We start from the raw sequence: 20,981 nt of genomic DNA on the forward strand, positions 1-20,981 counted from the left end.
CTATTTGCTAATGTAGCTATAAATAGAGGGTGTGGCCAGCCTTGGCCACTCTCTTGGCACCTCATACACTTGTGCACACCCTTTGGAAGCTGAGCAACACACTCCACTCACTTGTTCACTTAATTTTATCATCTTGAGTGAGATTGGAGAGCCTCTAGCGCATTGCATTGAGTTGCATCATCTTGTGGACCTAGTTGGGTGATTTGGGCTGGTTGTGAGCTTGTTACTCTTGGTGTTTGCTGACACTTAGACGGCTCGGTGATTGGAGGATCATTGAGCGGAGTTGGTGATTGTCTCCAACCTCGATCGGTTGCTTGTAATGTGTCTTGTGCCTTCCCCGGAGGAGCGCCAAAGGCAACTCTAGTAAATTGCTTGTGTCATTGAGCTACCTCACCTGTGGGTAGGTTTTTGCGGTGTCTAATTGTGTGGACGAGGTTCATGCAACACCTCTTAGCCACCGAACCACCAAGTGTTGGTCGACATAATGGGGACTAGCGTGCCGGCAAGCACGTGAACCTCGGGAGAAAAATCTTGTGTCTCTTATATGATTGGATTTCTCCCGGTGATTGGATTGTCTCCATCATGTAATTGGTTCATTCCTCGATGTGGCGGTATAATCACCATACTCACTCATTTATATTCCCGCAAACTAGTTGTATCAAGCTCTTTAGTGTAGCTAGAATTGAGAGCTTGCTTTGTAGCTTAAGATCATCTAGTGGAGCTCTTTAGTGTAGCAAGTGTGAGAGCTCTTAGTGAGTAGGGACTTAGCCAATTGTTTGCCTAGTGATTATAGTAACTAGCATTGTTTGATAGGTGGCTTGCAACCCTTGTAAAGCTAGAGCAAGTTTGCATTTCCCTATTTGTTATACTAATCAAATTGCTCTAGTGATCTTGTAGATTTTTAAATAGGCTATTCACCACCCTCTATCCATATTAGGACCTTTCAACGTGTCTTTGTCCAGACTTCTTCTATCTTGTGTCTTGGACTTTTGCTTATACTTGTAGCTCTTCATCATGCCTTCTACTGTCATGCTTGAGGTGTTGATCATCCGGATCACCACTTTGCCTAAGTCCAAGTCCACTTTGCATCATTTGAACTATATCCAAAAACACTAGCAAATAATATTAGTCCAAATGGTCTTGTTGATTATTATCAAATACCAAAATCCGAACTAAATGGCCCATTGGGTCTATTTTCATTACAATGACCTTATCCTAAATAGTATGTCCACTTTGATTCCTAAACACAATCTGGTCCTACATCCATAGAACTTGTTTACATCTTCTAAAATAGTCAACCATCTATGCATCAAAGAACTCTCAGTGCGATCTAATACAAATGTCTTGTTTCTATTATAGTACCATTCAATTCTCTTCCAAAAGTTACCACGAGTTTGATTGGTTTCACCCACTAGATCTTTCCTAAGATTCAACCAAGCCGACGCAATTAATTCATTCATCCTTGATCTTACTATTTCTTTTCTACCTTTTTTATTGGTTCCACCCACTCATTAATTTTAGCTCAATAGACTGACTAACAAGGATTCTTCAACATTAGTTGAGCGACATCCTTCGATATACATATAATAGACACTGGATATGCTAATATAGTCATATTACATTTATAAATGCTAACATATCTTACCCCACCGCATATAGGATATATATTTCTTCTGCTATTAATAATAGGATATCTTATCATTAACATTTAAAAATGATACCGAGTCCTTTCCTATAAATAGGAGCTCGTATGCCAGAATCCTAAATAGAATAGTAACAAGTTTGAGCTATTGTTCCTTCACTCAGTCCATAACCTTTAGCACTATAAAATGTTTGCTGGGAAAGTAGCAGTTATCCTCCTAGCATGGACAATACTTTTTTACCAACCAGTGATTGGTCGTTTACCATGTAATAATGATCAGAAGAGAGAAATCCTACGCGAGTGTGATCCACTTAATTCAACACCAGATTATACTCCATCCCGACAAAGTTCCTGCTGTGTGGCGGTGAGAAAGGTGACAGGCACCAATATGCTTTGCATTGCCTCAATACTCTCACTTGCTGATAAGGCCAAATATAGTGTGAGAAAAATTATGGGCTTTAGAGATGCATGCGCTCCTTCGCATCCACATCATCAGGTAAAATTCATTCTATCACTTGACAGTTCATAAACTACAATGGAGTATCCTTGTACGATAAGCTAACAAATATTAATCTCATTTTGTGAACCAGGTCATAGCCTTAAATGAGCATAGCTGCCATCCCTGAAGGAATGCATCGTCAAAATATGAAGTTGAAAGGAGATATATGTCTTGATGGTTAATAAAAATAAAATTATATTAATCTACTTGTGCCTTCTTGTGATACGTATCTTTTCAAGGAAAATGTGCTCTATTAAAATCCTAATCGAGTGCCATGGGGAACGGTTGGAATTGAGAGAGATGATGCAGCAGTCTTGCAATAATTTATCCTTTAATGTGTGCATATTAGGGGAGTTTCTACAACATTGCCAAACATATGTCCCCAAATATTGATATGAAAGGTAAGGTGGGGTACATATGTGTGTAGGGGAAAAGTTGACTAGAAAGTAATGGTTGCACTAGGCCCATGCTATTGGGGAAAAAGAGGGGGAGTGAAGATAAGCATTGGTATTCTTACCGATGTGCATGCTAAGGAAGGGTTGCCACATGCCATCCAGGACATACATGTTGATGGTGTCAGTTAGAGAGTACACAATGTTAGACACCCATGAGTTCATGGACATTGGGGGCAAAGATGGTTTGATGATTTCCTAAATGATAGTGATGCCAAGATATGCCATGACAATGGCCCCGACGGCGGCCATGGTTTGATGGCATTGATGGAGGCCAACATATTAGTTTAGCACATAATGTTAAGTTCCACAAATAATACCTATTTTGTTATGATAAACCTTTGTGGTGGCTCTAACTTAGTCTATTAGGGTTTGGCTCCTTAGCCTATAGCCCATATAAATAAAGGGGTGACAGTCAGGAGTCACAATTTTATAGTCAAAACACCAAAACCAATCTATCAAAGCATTTGTGGGTCAAAGAAGGATGCCTACCCACACATAGAAGATTGGTGCTACTTTGCATCATGCAATCTTCACCAAAAAAAGTCAACTATGCCCAATGTTGGTGATTAGATCAAATCCAATACATCTACAATAACCATGGCATCCACAATAGAGGCAAACGTCAAACTCTAGTCATTTCATCTTAATCAATTTATCATTATGTTTAAGTTATAAGGGCTGAGACTAAGTTAAGATCATACTAAGGACAAACTAATTTTAATAATTTGGTATCAGAGTCCACTTGGATGTAACATGGTGCTAATCCCTATGACTATGTTAAAGTTGTTTCTAATGTTTTCATTAGTTTTAAGATAGATTTGTTAAACATGTTATGGTTAGTCTAGAAAACATATCATGGTCATCCATTACTAGCATAAATATTACATTTTTATGCATTCCTAAGTTAATGATCAATCTGTTAAGCCCTAATAAGTGCCTACGATTAACCAAATAGTGTATAATTGAGGTTCTTTTCATGAATAAGTTCTTCTTTTCAAGCAAATGGTTTGGTGTTTTAGTGGAATAATCACATTTTAGATCAAAATGACATGCATCATTAACATCTAGTCTAAGATTAGATTAATTAAGCCTAAATCATGCTCAAACAATATCAATGGTTCTATTGTTCTAAGTTCTATCCTTGGTCTAGGTTATTTTGTGTACAATTTCCATACCAATTTCTTCAAATTGCATAGAGATTGGCATTAAGGATATGAATTGGTTGATGGTAAACCCTAAACAAGAAATCCCAATTTTTCTTGAATTTCAAAACACCAACTCATTCCCGAATTCTTCCAATATCAAAAACCCCAACTCCTAATTTGAGCATGAGATACTGTGATTCTATTGTGCGGATGTGCAAGCCATGAATATCTTAATTTTGCGTGCTCTGGCAATAGGTCCTAGAAAGGCCAGCATTGGACCATGGCAATGCACAAGGTGAGATTGTCACAAAAGCAAGCTTGGCCAAACCTAAACCTAATAATGGCCACTTGACCTAACCCAACCCGTGAGTGTGTCGGTAAAAGCCCTAAGTTTTGCTTTGGTAATTAAATGAAAGCCAGTGGACTAATGTGTTCAATGAGTTGTGATTGAGCTTGGTTCCATATGATGGTGTTGAGCAAGGCTAGGAGATGGTGCAGATGGAAATCATGACCATATGAAGCATGTGCTCACTCATGAAGAGAAGAAGATGAAAACAATCCCAAATGCAAAGGTATATGCTAGGGTTTTTAAGGCCTATTTGGTTGAGCTATAGCTTTTGAGAAAGCTACTGTGAGTTGTGGGCTTTAGAAAAGTTACCGTATCTTGTGGGCTTTTAAAGAAGCTCAAAGCCATTTGGTTGCACAACTCTAGCTTCTTAGAAAAGCAACTGTCAAGGGGGGCCTATGTTTTGGCTTACCCCACTAGTCAATCTCTCTACATCATCATCTCCAACATTCTCACATCTGTCATTGGATTGAGAAGTGCCAGATGCAGAGACGATGATGTAGGTCTAGAGTAGGGCCCGTGCCACCACCGTGGTCGGAGCTTGGCCCACATTGCCACTAGGGCAGGGTATTGCTCCCGCTGCTAGTCATCGAGTAGCGGTGGCACCGGCCATGGCACTCCAAGGTATGGGTGGTGCCGGCCATTGTGCACTGGGGCTAGGGCTATGGCTGCAAACGCGCATTGCGACAGGGGACGTGCCTGCCACTAGCCACCGAGGTAGGGGCACACGCTAGGGCAGGAGCCTGTGCTACTGCTAGGGTCTCAAGACACCGCCAATGCTTCGGCCTACATCGAGCGAAGGGGAGGAGAAAAAGGATGGACTGATGAAGTCGGATGGGAGAACCGTCGCTAAGGAAAAAAGAATGAAGCAAGATCTTTCATAACCAGTGGCAGGTGGGTAATTTTTTCATAGCTTTTGACCTCCACAATAGGTGAAAGTAGGTAGGAGGTGTTGTAGGATTTGTACTAGAGGAAAAACAACTTTTTGTCCAAGCAGCAATGGGTTCCCACCCTAGATTTTGACTTTTTAAGAAGCAAAAGTTGGTTGGGAAGCCCAAACAATGGTGGCCTTAATTCGGTCAGGTTTAGGTACATAGTCATACTATTAAGATGGGAATTCTCATGTGAGTGAGGTTATCTAGTGCCACTATGTGCATTATACCTAGTGATGTGGCAAGGAAAAAGTGGAAATGCTTTTAAAAATATTTTTGAAAAGTCGACCAAGTGCTTAAAGGTGTTCTATTCAAGTTCAAACACATTTGGAGTTAGTACACTATGTCGGATTTCATAATCACTGTCGGGTCAAAAAACCCCATCACTGCCGGATTTTGACTCCGGTAGTGGGCAATCCTTATCACTACCGGGTTTAGAAAGGCTTCGAGAGAAAGGCTTAGTCCCCTAGCTTGGGGTCACCAGAAAAAGGCTACCCTTAGCCCTTTATGGTGTTCACTGACTTATTGGTGTTACCACTGACTTTAAGAATAGTAGGAGTCTTTCGACTAATGGATAGATGTTTCTGATTAATGTGGGAATTTCTAGCATTTATCTTTTATTCTAGTGCTACTGGTGAGGATTAATGTGGAGGCTCCGTTGGAGCCTCTAATTAGTAATAGTAAGATACCCCGCATGTTGTTGTGGGACACTTTCTTAAAAATAAAATTGTTGCATGTATGAGTTCAACCTACATGTTCTTGCATCGATTCATATCAAAATTGGGCATGATAATGAAATAACTCAACAAAATTCCTAAAAGAATTAGATTGAAATATAAGATGATCGATGGAACATCAAAACAAATAACAATATATCCATTTATTGCACCTAGTGGAGGTTATGTGGATGTCTTGCATTAATATGTTTAAAGTTAGTTGGCTGATGTTGCACTAGTATATGTAGGAGATGATGTGAATAATTAGTGACAAATGATGTGGATCGCTTGCATGTTAAGATAAAACTTGTAGTGGGGTTTGAAAATATAAGATATAGATATAGATATAGATATAGATATAGATATAGATATAGATATAGATATAGATATAGATATAGATATAGATATAGATATAGATATAGATATAGACATGTATAGATATATATTGCATATATGAATGCACATATCTTGCTCCGGTACATATATGGATATGCTTCTATTGCTTTGAATAATAGGATATCTTATCGTTAAAAGTTAAAAGGAGGGTGAGGCTTTCCTAGAAATATGTGCAAATATGCTGGAATCCTAAATAGAACAGTAAGTTTGGGCTATTGTTCCCTTACCCAATCCATAACTACTAGCACTATAAGATGTTTGCTTGGAAAGTAGCAGCTCTCCTTCTAGCTTGGACACTAATTTTTCACCAACCAGTGATCGGTTTACCATGTAATAACGAACAGAAGAGGCAAATCCTGACCCAGTGTGATCCATTGAACTCAACGCCTAGTTTTAGGCCATCCCCAGGTAGTTGTAGCACCTGGTTTTAAGGACAAAATCAGATACACACCATATGTGAGCCTAGAAAGTCAAATCTCACATATAACCACAAATAAGGGTAATATCAATAGACAATGCTCAATATATAATGTACTTAGTATAAAGAATATAACCTTAGATAGCAAACAGTGGAAAGACAACTCTAATCTTTGGGTGAACACTCTAATTCCGCGGGGACAACTAACTGGTTGATCACAAGCCTAACTCCTCCAGATTAGCAATCTAGCAACCATCCGGGATTTTTTCCAAGATTTAAAAAGTAAAGCAAGCGTAAGTACATGTCGTACTTAACAAATATAACATGGCATTCATGAGGCTCAAAAGGCTGACACTGGTTTAACTACGATTAGCTTTTAATTATCATAATTTTAGCATAGGAGTAGCAACAAGTTTATCACAAGCCCATATAAACACATGATCAGATAAACATGAATAATGAATAGCATAAACAATTAACCATTAGTGAGCATCTCCATCATCCATATCATTAGTGTTCATCATCTATTCCGTAAGGGTTTCAAGGCCGCTCGTGACCATGAGCACGGCTGATATACCAGTTTTACACTCTGCAGAGGTTGTACACTTTCACCATGAGTCGTGTTACCCATATGCCTAGGTTTATAACTCTCGAAACACTTCCAAGGTGAGCAGGTAGGGTACACTATGAAGCTTTTCCCTCGTCGTTCTAATAAGAGGCAGCCGCTAAGGATTCCATCTCCCAAGTGTTATGGAGTCATCTCTAGAAGTGGCACTTATACATGCAGCATAGTACACACCCTGGGGATGAGGCCCATACCTAGCCTGGTATGCCCCTCTTGCCCTTTCAGTAAACTGCTACAAACTAGGAAGAGCAAGGTACTAGACTAAGACCAGAGCCATGTAGTCCTCATAGTTATATTGTAAGTCCCAGATGATCACTTACAGATAAGTCCTTAGAGAGAGGAATCTAGAGCACCATAAAAATAGCCCAATGCTCTAGCCCCCTTTCCATGTTGCTAAAAAGCATCTTTTAATGTTTATTGCATATACCATTAGTCAAGTTACAAGATCATGGTTGTAGTTGAGCACTAGCATCATACTACCCAATGCAATAACCCATAGGAATCAAGGTATAAGGTAACAAAGTACTAAGAAATCCTTAGTGTTAGTCAAGGTAGACACATGCAGTATGTATTAAATGATTAAACATGTATAGGACAACAAGTAAGATCACATGCTACACTTGCCTTAAACTTAGATCCTTCGTCTAGTCCAAACCTTCAATGGAACTCCTTGATCAACACGTAAAGCTCACCGACTCATCTTCATCCTTTGGCCTCCTGTACACCCACCACACAGCCATGGCAACAGCAGTTGTGCAGGGGTGGGCTTGACTTGTTGCACGAAGGAGAGGATGGTTGGGCTAGGCAGCGCGGCGGTGATGGCGACGACGAGAGAATGAGGAGAAAAAACTAATTTACTACACGAGAGATTTCCCAAACTAAGGGCTCCCCTTACGGTAGTTTTGGTGTGCTTTGCCCAAGGGGTTGGTACATATTTATACGGAGAAAAACTCCCTATATCTACATCAACTAGCAATTTGGTACTAATTGATGCTGCACCCTCTACATTTACTAATGGGCCTAAATAATCATTAAAGCCCATTAGTAAATAAATGCATGGACCTTTAGGATTTATTAGGATTATTGCACATGGGCTTTGAGCATTGGGGAAAATGAGAGATTTATTATTTTTGGAATTAATGAATTTCATGGATAAAATGATTCCCGAAAAGTCTAGAATTATTATTTAAGCTGGGAAAAAATACTCCGAAAGCTCTAAAAATTTAGCAAAAAATTCTAGAGACATTATGGAACATGAGGAACCCAAATAAAGTATTTGGAGCCCATGATAAGATAATTTAGAGCATCTAAAAATTAAATTATGCTCACAGACAAGTAGGAACAAGTTCTAGAAAAAGCTAGAAAAATTCCCGAGAAGTTTGTAGAGATTGATTGACGGATGAGGAACTGAAAGGAGTGATTTGCATTGCAAAGAAAAGATTTTAGGAAGCTCCCAACGAAAACTTGAGCCGAGAATCAAAGAATTTGATTGTAGAAAAAGATAAACGCATTTTAAAGACTTTGCTCACTCTCAACACACAAAGAAGCAACAAGCAAACATCACATCATCCAAAAGCCCATCAAAATTAGAAAACTTTGAAAATTCACATTTTTCCTATAACTAATTTTGAGCTAGCTCAAACTAAACTTGGTAAATTTTATCCAAATATTAAAATAGTTCATTTTATTTAGTGTTTTCTATGCACAACCAAAAATCAAAAATTTTGGGGTGTGACAAACTACCCCACTTAATAGGAATCTCATCCCGAGATTCAGAGAGACTAGGGAGAAAGATAAAGATCTTCATGCCTCCACACTTCCTTGATTCGAGATTCATGAGATGAAGGAATGAACTTGCATGATAAAGTGGATTTGGGAGTTGCACAGGATAGCAAGGAAGATAAAGGTCAATGATGCTTTGTAGAGGATGCTACCCCACTTAACAAGAGTTTTGCTAAACTCTGAATATTCCATACGAAGATCCTTGTGTTGGTGTAGTCTTCAGGGCCTTCCTTTGGATCACAAAGATAGGGATGACAAACAAGCAACACACCAAACAAGACAAGCATGCATCACAACATCGAAACTACACGTGCTTTTGTAGCAATGGCGGGCATCCTAAGGAGTGGATTATGATGAAAGGCCATCACAAATTTGAATAAGGTGAGATCAAAAAACTTCAGTAAACCAAAGAAATAAAAATCAAGGAGATAAGAAGCAATAGCTCAAAGGAAGCTATCAAGGAGAGAAGAAAATAGGACAAGGATAAGAAATAATCAATTCAACTAGTCAAGGAGATGAAAATGTAGTTTTGTAGCAAATTCTAAACCTTAGAACGACCAGTTTCTACTAGGCTTGCGTCCTACAGTCAGCATTGCTCTGATACCACTTTGTAACACCCGATTTTAAGGACAAAACCAGATACACACCATATGTGAGCCTAGGAAGTCAAATCTCACATATAGCCACAAATAAGGGTAATATCAATAGACAATGCTCAATATATAACGTACTTAGTATAAAGAATACAACCTTAGATAGTAAATAGCGGAAAGACAACTCTGATCTTCGGGTGAAGACTCTAATACCATAGGGACAACTTACTAGTTGATCACAAGCCAAACTCCTCTAGATTAGCAATCTAGTACCCATCTAGGATTTTTCCAAAGAATTAAAAAGTAAAGCAAGCGTAAGTACATGTCATACTTAACAAATATAACATGGGATTCATGAGGCTCAAAAGGCTGACACTAGTTTAACTGCGATTAGCTTTTAATTATCATAATTTTAGCATAGGAGTAGCAACAAGTTTATCACAAGCCCATATAAACACATGATCAGGTAAACATGAATAATGAATAGCATCAACAATTAACCATTAGTGAGCATCTCCATCATCCATATCATTAGTGTTCATCATCTATTCCATAAGGGTTCCAAGGCTGCTCATAACCGTGACCACGGCTGATATACCAGTTTTACACTCTGTAGAGGTTGTACACTTTCACCATGAGTCGTGTTACCCATATGCTCGGGTTTATAACTCTCAAAACACTTTCAAGGTGAGCAAGCAGGGTACATTATGAAGCTTTTCCCTAGTCATTCTAATAAGGGGCAGTCGCTAAGGATTCCATCTCCCAAGTGTTATGGAGTCATCTCCAGAAGTGGCACTTATACACGTAGCATAGTACACACCCTGGGGATGAGGCCCATACCTAGCCTGGTAGGCCCCTCTTGCCCTTTCAGTAAACTGCTACAAACTAGAAACAGCAAGGTACTAGACTAAGACCAGAGCCATGTAGTCCTCATGGTTATACTATATGTCCCGGATGATCACTTAGAGATAAGTCCTTAGGGAGAGGAATCTAGAGCACCATAAAATAACCCAATGCTCTAGCCCCCTTGTTCCTTATTGCTAAAAAGCATCTTTTAATGTTTATTGCATATACCATTAGTCAAGTTAGAAGATCATGATTGTAGTTGAGCACTCACATCATACTACCCAGTGCAATAACCTGTAGGAATCAAGGTACAAGGCAACAAAGTACTAGGAAATCCTTAGTGTTAGTCAAGGTAGACACATGCAGTATGTATTAAATGATTAAAGGTGTATAGGATAACAAGGAAGATCTCATGCTACATTGCCTTAAACTTAGATCTTTCTACTAGTCCAAACCTTCAATGGAACTCCTTGATCAACACATAAAGCTCACTGACTCATCTTCATCCTTTGGCCTCCCGTACAGCCACCACATGGACATGGCAACAGTAGCTGCATAGGGGTGGGCTTGACTTGTTGCACGAATGAGAGGATGGTCGGGCTGGGCAGCGTGGCGGCGATGGCGACAATGAGAGAAGGAGGAGAAAAATCTAATTTACTACACAACGGATTTCCCAAACTAAGGGCTGCCCTTACGGTAATTTTGGTGTGCTTTGCCTAAGGGGTTGGTACATATTTATAGGGAGAAAAACTCCACATATCTACATCAACTAGCAATATGGTGCTAATTGATGTTGCACCCTCTACATTTACTAATGGGCCTAAATAATTATTAAAGCCCATTAGTAAATAAATGCATGGCCTTTAGGATTTATTAGGATTATTGCACATGGGCTTTGAGCATTGGGGAAAATGAGAGATTTATTATTTTCGGAATTAATGAATTTCATGGATAAAATAATTCTAGAAAAGTCTAGAATTATTATTTAAGCTGGGAAAAATACTCCGAAAGCTCTAAAAATTTAGCGAAAATTTCTAGAGACATTATGGTATATGAGGAACCCAAATAAAGTATTTGGAGCCTGTGATAAGATAATTTAGAGCATCTAAAAATTAAATTATGCTCACAGACAAGTAGGAACAAGTTCTAGAAAAAGCTAGAAAAATTCCTGAGAAGTTTGTAGAGATTGATTGATGGACGAGGAACTAAAAGGAGTGATTTGGCTTACAAAGAAAAGATTTTAGGAAGCTCCCAACGAAATCTTGAGCCGAGAAACAAAGAATTTGATTGTAGAAAAAGATAAAGGCGTGCCGAGGAAGGAAAATCGACCTACTAACGCATTTTAAGGACTTTGCTCACTCTCAACACACAAAGAAGCAACAAGCAAACATCACATCATCCAAAAACCCTTCAAAATTAGAAAACTTTAAAAATTCACATTTTTCCTATAACTAATTTTATGCTAGCTCAAACTAAACTTGGTAAATTTTATGCAAATATTAAAATAATTCATTTTATTTAGTGTTTTCAATGCAACCCCAAAATTGGAAATTTTGGGGTGTGACAATCTACCCCACTTAACAGGAATCTCATCCTGAGATTCGGAGAGACTTGGGAGAAAGATAAAGATCTTCACGCCTCCACACTTCCTTGATTCGAGATTCATAAGATGAAGGAATGAACTTGCATGATAAAGTGGATTTGGGAGTTGCACAGGATAGCAAGGAAGATAAAGGTCAATTATGCTTTGTAGAGGGCCTTCCTTTGGATCACAAAGATAGGGATGACAAACAAGCAACACACCAAACAAGACAAGCATGCATCACAACATCGAAACTACACGTGCTTTTGTAGCAATGGTGGGCATCCTAAGGAGTGGATTATGATGAAAGGCCATCGCAAATTTGAATAAGGTGAGATCAAAAAACTTTAGTAAACCAAAGAATAAAAATCAAGGAGATAAGAAGCAATAGCTCAAAGGAAGCTATCAAGGAGAGAAGAAAATTGGACAAGGATAAGAAATAATCAATTCAACTAGTCAAGGAGATGAAAAGGTAGTTTTGTAGCAAATTCTAAACCTTAGAACGATTAGTTTCTACTAGACTTACGTCCTATAGTCAGCATTGCTCTGATACCACTTTGTAACACCCGGTTTTAAGAACAAAACCAGATACACACCATATATGAGCCTAGGAAGTCAAATCTCATATATAGCCACAAATAATGGTAATATCAATAGACAATACTCAATATATAACATACTTAGTATAAAGAATATAACCTTAGACAATAAACATCAGAAAGACAACTCCGATCTTCGGGTAAAAACTCTAATTCCATAGGAACAACTGACTGGTTGATCACAAGCCTAACTCCTCCAAATTAGCAATCTGGTACCCATCTAGGATTTTTTGAAAGATTTAAAAAGTAAAGTAAGCGTAAGTACATGTCATACTTAACAAATATAGCATGGGGTTCATGAGGCTCAAAAGGTTGACACTGGTTTAACTGTGATTAGCTTTTAATTGTCACAATTTTAGCATAGGAGTAGCAACAAGTTTATCATAAGCCCATATAAACACATGATCAGGTAAACATGAATAATGAATAGCATAAACAATTAACCTTTAGTGAGCATCTCCATCATCCATATCATTAGTGTTCATCATCTATTCCGTAAGGGTTCCAAGGCCGCTCATGACCATGAGCATGGCTGACATACCAGTTTTACACTCTGTAGAGGTTGTACACTTTCACCATGAGTCGTGTTACCCATATGCCTAGGTTTATAACTCTCAAAACACTTCCAAGGTGAGCAGGCAGGGTACACTATGAAGTTTTTCCCCAGTCGTTCTAATAAGGGGCAGCCGCTAAGGATTTCATCTCCCAAGTGTTATGGAGTCATCTCCAGAAGTGGCACTTATACACGTAGCATAGTACACACCCTAGGGATGAGGCCCATACCTAGCCTAGTATGCCCCTCTTGCCCTTTCGGTAAACTTCTACATACTAGAAAGAGCAAGGTACTAGACTAAGACCAAAGCCATGTAGTCCTCATGGTTGTTTTATAAGTCCTAAATGATCACTTATAGATAAGTCCTTAGGGAGAGGAATCTAGAGTACCATAAAAATAGCCTAATGCTCTAGCGCCCTTGTTCCATATTGCTAAAAAGCATCTTTTAATGTTTATTACATATACCATTAGTTAAGTTACAAGATCATAGTTGTTGTTGAGACCTAGCATCATACTACCCAATGCAATAACCCATAGGAATCAAGGTACAAGGTAACAAAGCACTAGAAAATCCTTAGTAGTAGTCAAGGTAGACACATGCAGTATGTATTAAATGATTAAAGGTGTATAGGACAACAAGGAAGATCCCATGCTACACTTGCCTTAAACTTAGATCCTTCTTCTAGTCCAAACATTCAATGGAACTCCTTGATCAACACGTAAAGCTCACCGACTTAAACTTAGATCCTTCTTCTAGTCCAAACCTTCAATGGAACTCCTTGATCAACACATAAAGCTCTCCGACTCATCTTCATCCTTTGGCCTCTCTTACAGCCACCACACAACCATGGCAACAGCAGCTACATAGGGGTGGGCTTGACTTGTTGCACGAAGGAGAGGATGGCCGGGCTAGGCATCGCGGCGGCAACGGCGACGACGAGAGGATGAGAAAATTCTAATTTACTTCACGAGGAACTTCCCAAACTAGGGGCTCCCCTTAAGGTAGTTTTGGTGTGCTTTGCCCAAGGGGTTGATATATATTTATAGGAAGAAAAACACCCCACATCTACATCAACTAGCAATATGGTGTTAATTGATGTTGCACCCGCCACATTTACTAATGGGCCTAAATAATCATTAAAGCCCATTAGTAAATAAATACATGGGCCTTTAGGATTTATTAGGATCATTGCACATGGGCTTTGAGCTTTGGGGAAAATGAGAGATTTATTATTTTTGGAATTAATGAATTTCATGGATAAAATAATTCTAGAAAAGTGCAGAATTATTATTTAAGCCAGGAAAAATACTCTGAAAGCTCTAAAAATTCGGAGAAAATTCCCAGAGACATTATGGAACATGAGAAACCCTAATACAGTATTTGGAGCCCATGATAAGATAATTTGGAGCATCTAAAAATTAAATTATGCTCATAGACAAGTGGGAACAAGTTCTAGAAAAAGCTAGAAAAATTCCCGAGAAGTTTGTAGAGATTGATTGACGGACGAGGAACTGAAAGGAGTAATTTGCGTTACAAAGAAAAGATTTTAGGAAGCTCCCAATAAAAACTTGAGCCGAGAAATAAAGAATTTTATTGTAGAAAAAGATAAAGGCGTGCTAGAGAAGGAATATCGACCTACTAATGCATTTTAAAGACTTTGCTCACTCTCAACACACAAAGAAGCTACAAGCAAACATCACACCATCCAAAAGCCCATCAAAATTAGAAAACTTTGAAAATACACATTTTTCCTATAACTAAATTTGCGCTCGCTCAAACTAAACTTGGTAAATTTTATCCAAATATTAAAAGAATTTATTTTATTAAGTGTTTTCTATGCACAACCCAAAATCGAAAATTTTGTGGTGCGACAGTAGTGCTTGCTGTGTCTCGGTGAGAAAGGTGCCTCCTTACTTACACGTGCTGACAAGGCAAAAACAGTGCAGCAAAAATTGTGGGTCATAAGATGCATGCCATCTACCATTGCATCCATAGAAACAGGTAAAATTCTTTGTCTCTTGACATTTATTTCATAAACTACAATGGAGTATCCTTGTGTGATAATAAGCTAACAAATATTATATTGTTAACCGAGTTTTGCGAAACAGGTCATAGTCTAAAGGAGAGCTGTCATCGCTGATGGAATGTATCGCACGTGGAAACAAGAAGTTGAAATAAAAAGGAGATGCATCTCCTGGTTAATAAAAGTAGAATTAGTTAATCAACTTATTCCTTCTTATGATATGTATTGCTATGTTTTACGCGTTGATTGTCTTATGATATGTAATACTATGTTTTATAGGTTGATTATTTCTGTGAGTGAAAAAAAAGTAGGGAGTGTCTAGTTATCTGTCGACAGATTTTACGTGGTCAAATATGTCAATTTTTTTAGAACGTGACCCAATAATGACAGTTGTAGCACAAATACTAAAACACAATCTGTTGGTGTTTCGAATCACCGGCTAGTAAATTTCTAGTTTGCGTGTCTGACCCGGATGGCTGTGCTCGGAGGACACAAGGATTTATACTGGTTCGGGCGAAACGTCCCTATGTCCAGTCTACTGCTGCTCGTGTTACCGGTACTTGGTTTGTAGTAGAGGTTATAAACAGGCGAGAGAGGGAGAAGGTCCCAAGTCTCTAGTGAAAAGAGTGAGTCTGGTTGAGCTCTCTCTCTACTGTTGAGCGCCTAATCCTTCAACCGCTCAGACATGTTAGATGTGTGGGAATGCCAACCCCCTACCCCCGTGGGGCACACTGCTTCCCCTTTTAAAGATGAAGGAGAAGATACAGGTTACATTAGAGAGATAGACGAGGAGAGGAAGGCTTCTGGGATTGCAACGTCTTTCATTTCTTTTACGCGGGTCCTGCCGACCATGTAGATGATGACGGGGATGGCTCCACGTCGCCGCCCTGTTCGTCACTGGCGCCATACACGAGCGTTGTTAGTCGGACGTGGCGCTCCATCCCAGCGGATGGTATGGCTCGCTGACGCCTCCGCTAGAGGTTGTACGGGAAGTAGGTAGCATAGCGTCGGCATGACCAATGTTGTTGTCGACATTCATCCTTAGACGTGGCCCATAGGGGTCGTGGGTCACGTCTAGACATGCATGCTCCCCTTCTAGCGTCAGAAGTTTGACCCTAGACTCATATTTTTAGACCGGTAGTGGTTGGGGCGGTACGGACCTCCATCGGGCGAGGCGAAGCCCATGCCCTCGGGGTCAAGCGAGGCGAAGCCCGCGCCCTTAGGGCCAGGCAAGGTGGACCCCGCGCATGAGGGGTCGAGCAAGGGAAAGCCCACACCCTTAGGGTAGGGCGAGGCGGAGCCCGCACCAGAGGGGTCGAGCGAGGCGAAGTCCATGCCCTCGAGGTCGGATGTGACAGGGCTCTCACCTAAGGGGTTAGGTGAGACAAAGCTCATGCCCTTGGGGTCAGGTGACCTAGAATCTGCATCCTTGAGGTCGGGCGAGATGGAGCTCGTGCCCTCAAGGCCAGGCGAGACCAAGATACGCTTTTGACCATCCAATGGAGTTAGCGTTCGCGACCATTAGCTTCCTTCTTCTGGGTATCCCTGATATTGATACTCGATAGCAGCCCCCAAGCCTGCAGAGGAGTAGGATACTCCTTCAAAGGCTTTTTTGGACAGAAGGATTCTAAGGATCTAGATCTCCCTTTGTGGGCCATGGGATGCCTTGGTATGGTCAAGATTCCTTTTTGTCGTGTTCGGACTCCACGAGGGCATGTAGCTGCGGGATTTGGGGAATCAGAAAAGATCTCTCTTGATTCTGATTCCTTCCTAGGATCTGACCGATCTGCCATTGGTATGCAACCGCGTATTTGGTCTCCTTGCGAGTCCAACTCTCAAGCCCTTGCACGCAGAAAGGGTTCGGTCGAGGGGTCAGCTCATCTTGTAATCGTCCTCCCTCACGTGTTTTTTCGATAAAACAGAGGGGCTGATTCGTGCCATGTTTTCCTCGATGGATGAATCATGGTTCTCGGTGACCTATTACTAGGCTAGTCTGAGTGAGGCCCTAGCTTCTAGTTCATGGGGGTCCAGCATGGGTTAGCTGGTGACTGACTCTAGATTCCTGGCGGCTAGTCCATATAGTTCTCGGGTCCGTTTGACCAGTCCTAAGGGCTTATTGCCTTTCTTCAAGGAAAAATCATGGACTATGCACCGGCCAAGACTCAAACATGGGTTAGGATGCCCATGACGCTCATGCGCCCAGGTACTGGCAGCAAGTGGCCTCGTCCTAATCCATTCCTCACTCTAAAGCTGGCCTAGAGCGGCCGTGAACCCATCGGTGCGCTAGCCTTCGAACCTCTGGGCTTTAATGGGCCATGGGAGCATTTTTAGCTCTATATCCCTTCTTACCTATGGTGGTTCTTCGCCCATCGAATGGAGCAAATCATCATCTGGCGTGTCCTTCGAGCGAGCGGCCAAAGGTGCCGTGTGCATGATTTTTGGAGAGACGAAGTGACGGGACATGGTGGGCACATGGATCGAGGTGGATGGTTTGCCTCTCCACCTCCTCCTATAAATAGGGGCCTTTCTCTTTGTCCCTGATACATCTTACCATAACCTCGCCATCTCCGCTTCTCCGTCGCTAGCGCTCGGATTTCTTGCCCTCGGTCTTCCGCCACCAGCAAAGCTCTCGTTCCTGCGCCTTTGCTTCCCATGGAGTCGTGGTATTGCTCTAACGTCACCCATGGGTGCATAGAGGGCCTCATCAAGTATGGCCTCCTCCATGGGAGAACCAATGTGGTGGAGTGGCTCGTGCCCGGTTGTGAGGAGGTGCTGGCACCGCCCGATGGCTACATCGTGTCTTTCGTGCCCTTCCATGAGCGTGGATTCATGATCCCCCCTCACCTGTTCTTTTAGGAGCTACTGCACCACTACCAAATCAAGCTATAGCACCTGAACCCAAATAGGATCTAGCACATTACAGCCTTCATTGCGTTGTGCTAGGGGTACATGGGAATCGAGCCCCACTTTGAGTTGTGGAGATACTTCTACTCCATCTCCCAACATAAGAACAAGAAGAGGGACATGCCAGTGCTGATGGGATGCACAAGAATCCACCTTTAGGGGCACTGATCGGTGGAGTATATTCCCTACCAGCTCTCTAGATCCAACAAGGGATGGCACGTATTGTGGTTCTACATGAAGAACAACACCGATGCCCCATTACCGAAGTTCACTAGGTGCCTCATTAGAGAGGCATTGCAGGTGTGGACGTGGGGGCCTCCCAAGAAGGAGAAGGGAAGGTTGTGAACCTTCTTGATGCCATCGAGTTCCTGAAGGACCATGGCCATCGTGGGGTCAGCATCATCGGGGCATACCATGCGAGGAGTGTGGCGCTGCTGATAGTGCGTGTCCTCCCACTGTATGGGATGACACCTGACACGCAGCTCGATAAGACTGCGCTCGCCCAGGGCCGCTCCACGATTGCGAGGTCACGCAGTGCATCAAGGAGATGACGAACGAGTCCAACACCGTGTTCTCGATCCTAGGACATCCCGTGATGTGGTTGGAGCCTTGCTTCATCGAGCTACCAGTGGATTTGGGCTTTCAGGCCTCTGTCGCGCCGCTATTGGAGCATACGGCTGTGAGGGCAGCAAACCATGCCATAGATGAGCGGAGAAAGAAGGAGAAGGATGACAAGGAGAAGAAACAGCGGGTGAAGGAGCGGGCGAACCTACAACGAGGCAAGCGGTGCCTAGGCTCATCGAAGGAGGAAGATGAGGATGAAGAAGAAGAGGAGGAGGGGGCAATGGCTCTAGGTTGCCCATCCCATGGGATGATCTGGCCGGTGGGGACGAGGACCCACCTTTGTCGTAGGTGGGGCCCTTCCCGTGGCATCACCAGGAGCAAGAGGGGGAGGACTCACCCCTAGAGATGGTGGGAGCAAGTTGCCCTGCTCTGCCCGGGCCTTCTATGGCGCCCCCAGAGCCAAGGGGACTAGTGGCTCCACCTTGTCCGAGCCTCCCAAGCAAAGGAAGGGCTCAAAACAGTAGCGCGATGAGGAGTCGTAGCCGGGGTCGGGCGGGCCGGCATCGAAATGTCAGCGCTCGTCGGCGTCAAGGTAAGTTAAGAGTTTTTTTGTTCTTTTGTCTTTTGATGAATTTTTCACTACAAACTAACTGTCGTGCCTTCCGTAGTGTTGGGGGCATGGGACCCTCTTGAAGCTGGCACCAAAGAATACTCTCGCCCTTCGGTGGGTGCGCCAAGACCTGTCTAGTGTGGCCGGCAGGAGTGTGGCCGGGGCGACCATGGGGTCGATCAGGGAGGCGCAGCCATCGGCCATGTCTACAGGAGGGCAGGCAGTCCAAGGCACGTCCGAGGTGCCCATAGTAGGTGCGACATGGCCGGCCATGGCCACAACTTTGCTGGCGAAGACGGCGCGGCCAGAGCCATCATTAGCGCTGGCTGGCGCATCGGTGATGGGGCAGACAGGGGAAGTCGTCCCCAAGGTGTCCTCAGCAGGCACAACCATGATGTTGTCAGTAGAGATGGCACAACCAGGGCTCTCACTTGGGTAGACAAAGGCACCCATGGCAAGGCGGATGGAGGTGGCCAAACTTGCCCCTGTTTGCCAGGAGTTGGCCGACCTTCGGATCAAGTACATGGAGGCTCATGATGAAGCCCGTGAAGCTAGGGAGAAGCTCCTAGAACTAGTCAAGAGTACACGCACAGACATCGTGGAGATTGAGCGGCTACGGAAGGAGTGTGACGACTTGCTCCAAGCCATAGAGGGGTTCCACACGGAGCGTGACCTAGATCGTCAGGAGCGCACCAACACCCAACAGTGGATCAACCTCCTGGAGGGCGAGCACTAGGGGGAGAATGATCTAAAGGCCACGGCAGAGGCAGTGATAGCCAGACTCGCCATGGAGGTCAGCCAGCACTAGGAGCAGGCCTAGAACTTGGAGGCCGAGGTGGCCCAATGGTGTAATGAGGCGTGCAAGCTCTAGGTGGACGTGGATGGTAAGCCCCTGGTCTTCCTTTGCTATCCTTCTCCCTAGGATCCATGGCAGGCTTTTCGACATGGCTGGTGCATGCTTTAGTAAGGTCCTGATCATAGGCTTAGGGTAGAGGTGACGAAGAGCCATAGCCTAGAGAAGGAGCTCGGCGAGGTGAAGGCCACCCTCCTAAAGGAGAGCGATGAGCACGACGCCCTACGTGTCGCCGTCCAGCTAGTCTACGGTGACCTCGAGCTAGCCCCAGCATAGGATATGAGCTCGCTCATGGTCCACACCATCCGGATCATAGATCAGGCATGCGAGATGGTGAGGGACGCACTCCACTTTGGCATTCATCGATCGTTCGTGATCGCTCATTCTCACTATGAGAACATCGATCTAGAGATGATGAGCCAGGGCTTCGTGCCTGGTTACTTCGACGCCGAGCTAGAGGACATCAAGAAGGAGGTGGCCCCTCTGGCATAGGACTTATCTACCAAGATAGAGGATGAGATCATCCCCCCAAAAAATAGTTAGTTAGGCCAAATAGTGATCTTGTAATAAATGGACAGATTTTAATTTCTGCTATGGTTGAACAATCTTTTGGTTCTTCATCCTTTTTTATAAAAAGGTAAATGTGTTCTGACCCTTTCCATGGTTAAGGCTGTAAAGCTTGGGATGCGAGCGAAACAACTCTGATCACACTAGTGGGCAAAAATGCCATAGCCGCTGGGGCATAGGTTTCTTGTAGTCCGACCAGTTTTACTCAGGGTTTGTTTCCATAGCCCTTACTTTAAGATCTTAACATAAGGGAGGCTCAGGCGTAGAGAATGTCTCTGAGTAGATATACTCTTATTGCGTAAGGGAGGGTCGGGCGTAGAGAATGTCTCT

Source organism: Miscanthus floridulus, chromosome 9 (genome assembly GCF_019320115.1).
Source record: "Miscanthus floridulus cultivar M001 chromosome 9, ASM1932011v1, whole genome shotgun sequence".
In the NCBI taxonomy this organism is placed as follows: Eukaryota; Viridiplantae; Streptophyta; class Magnoliopsida; order Poales; family Poaceae; genus Miscanthus; species Miscanthus floridulus.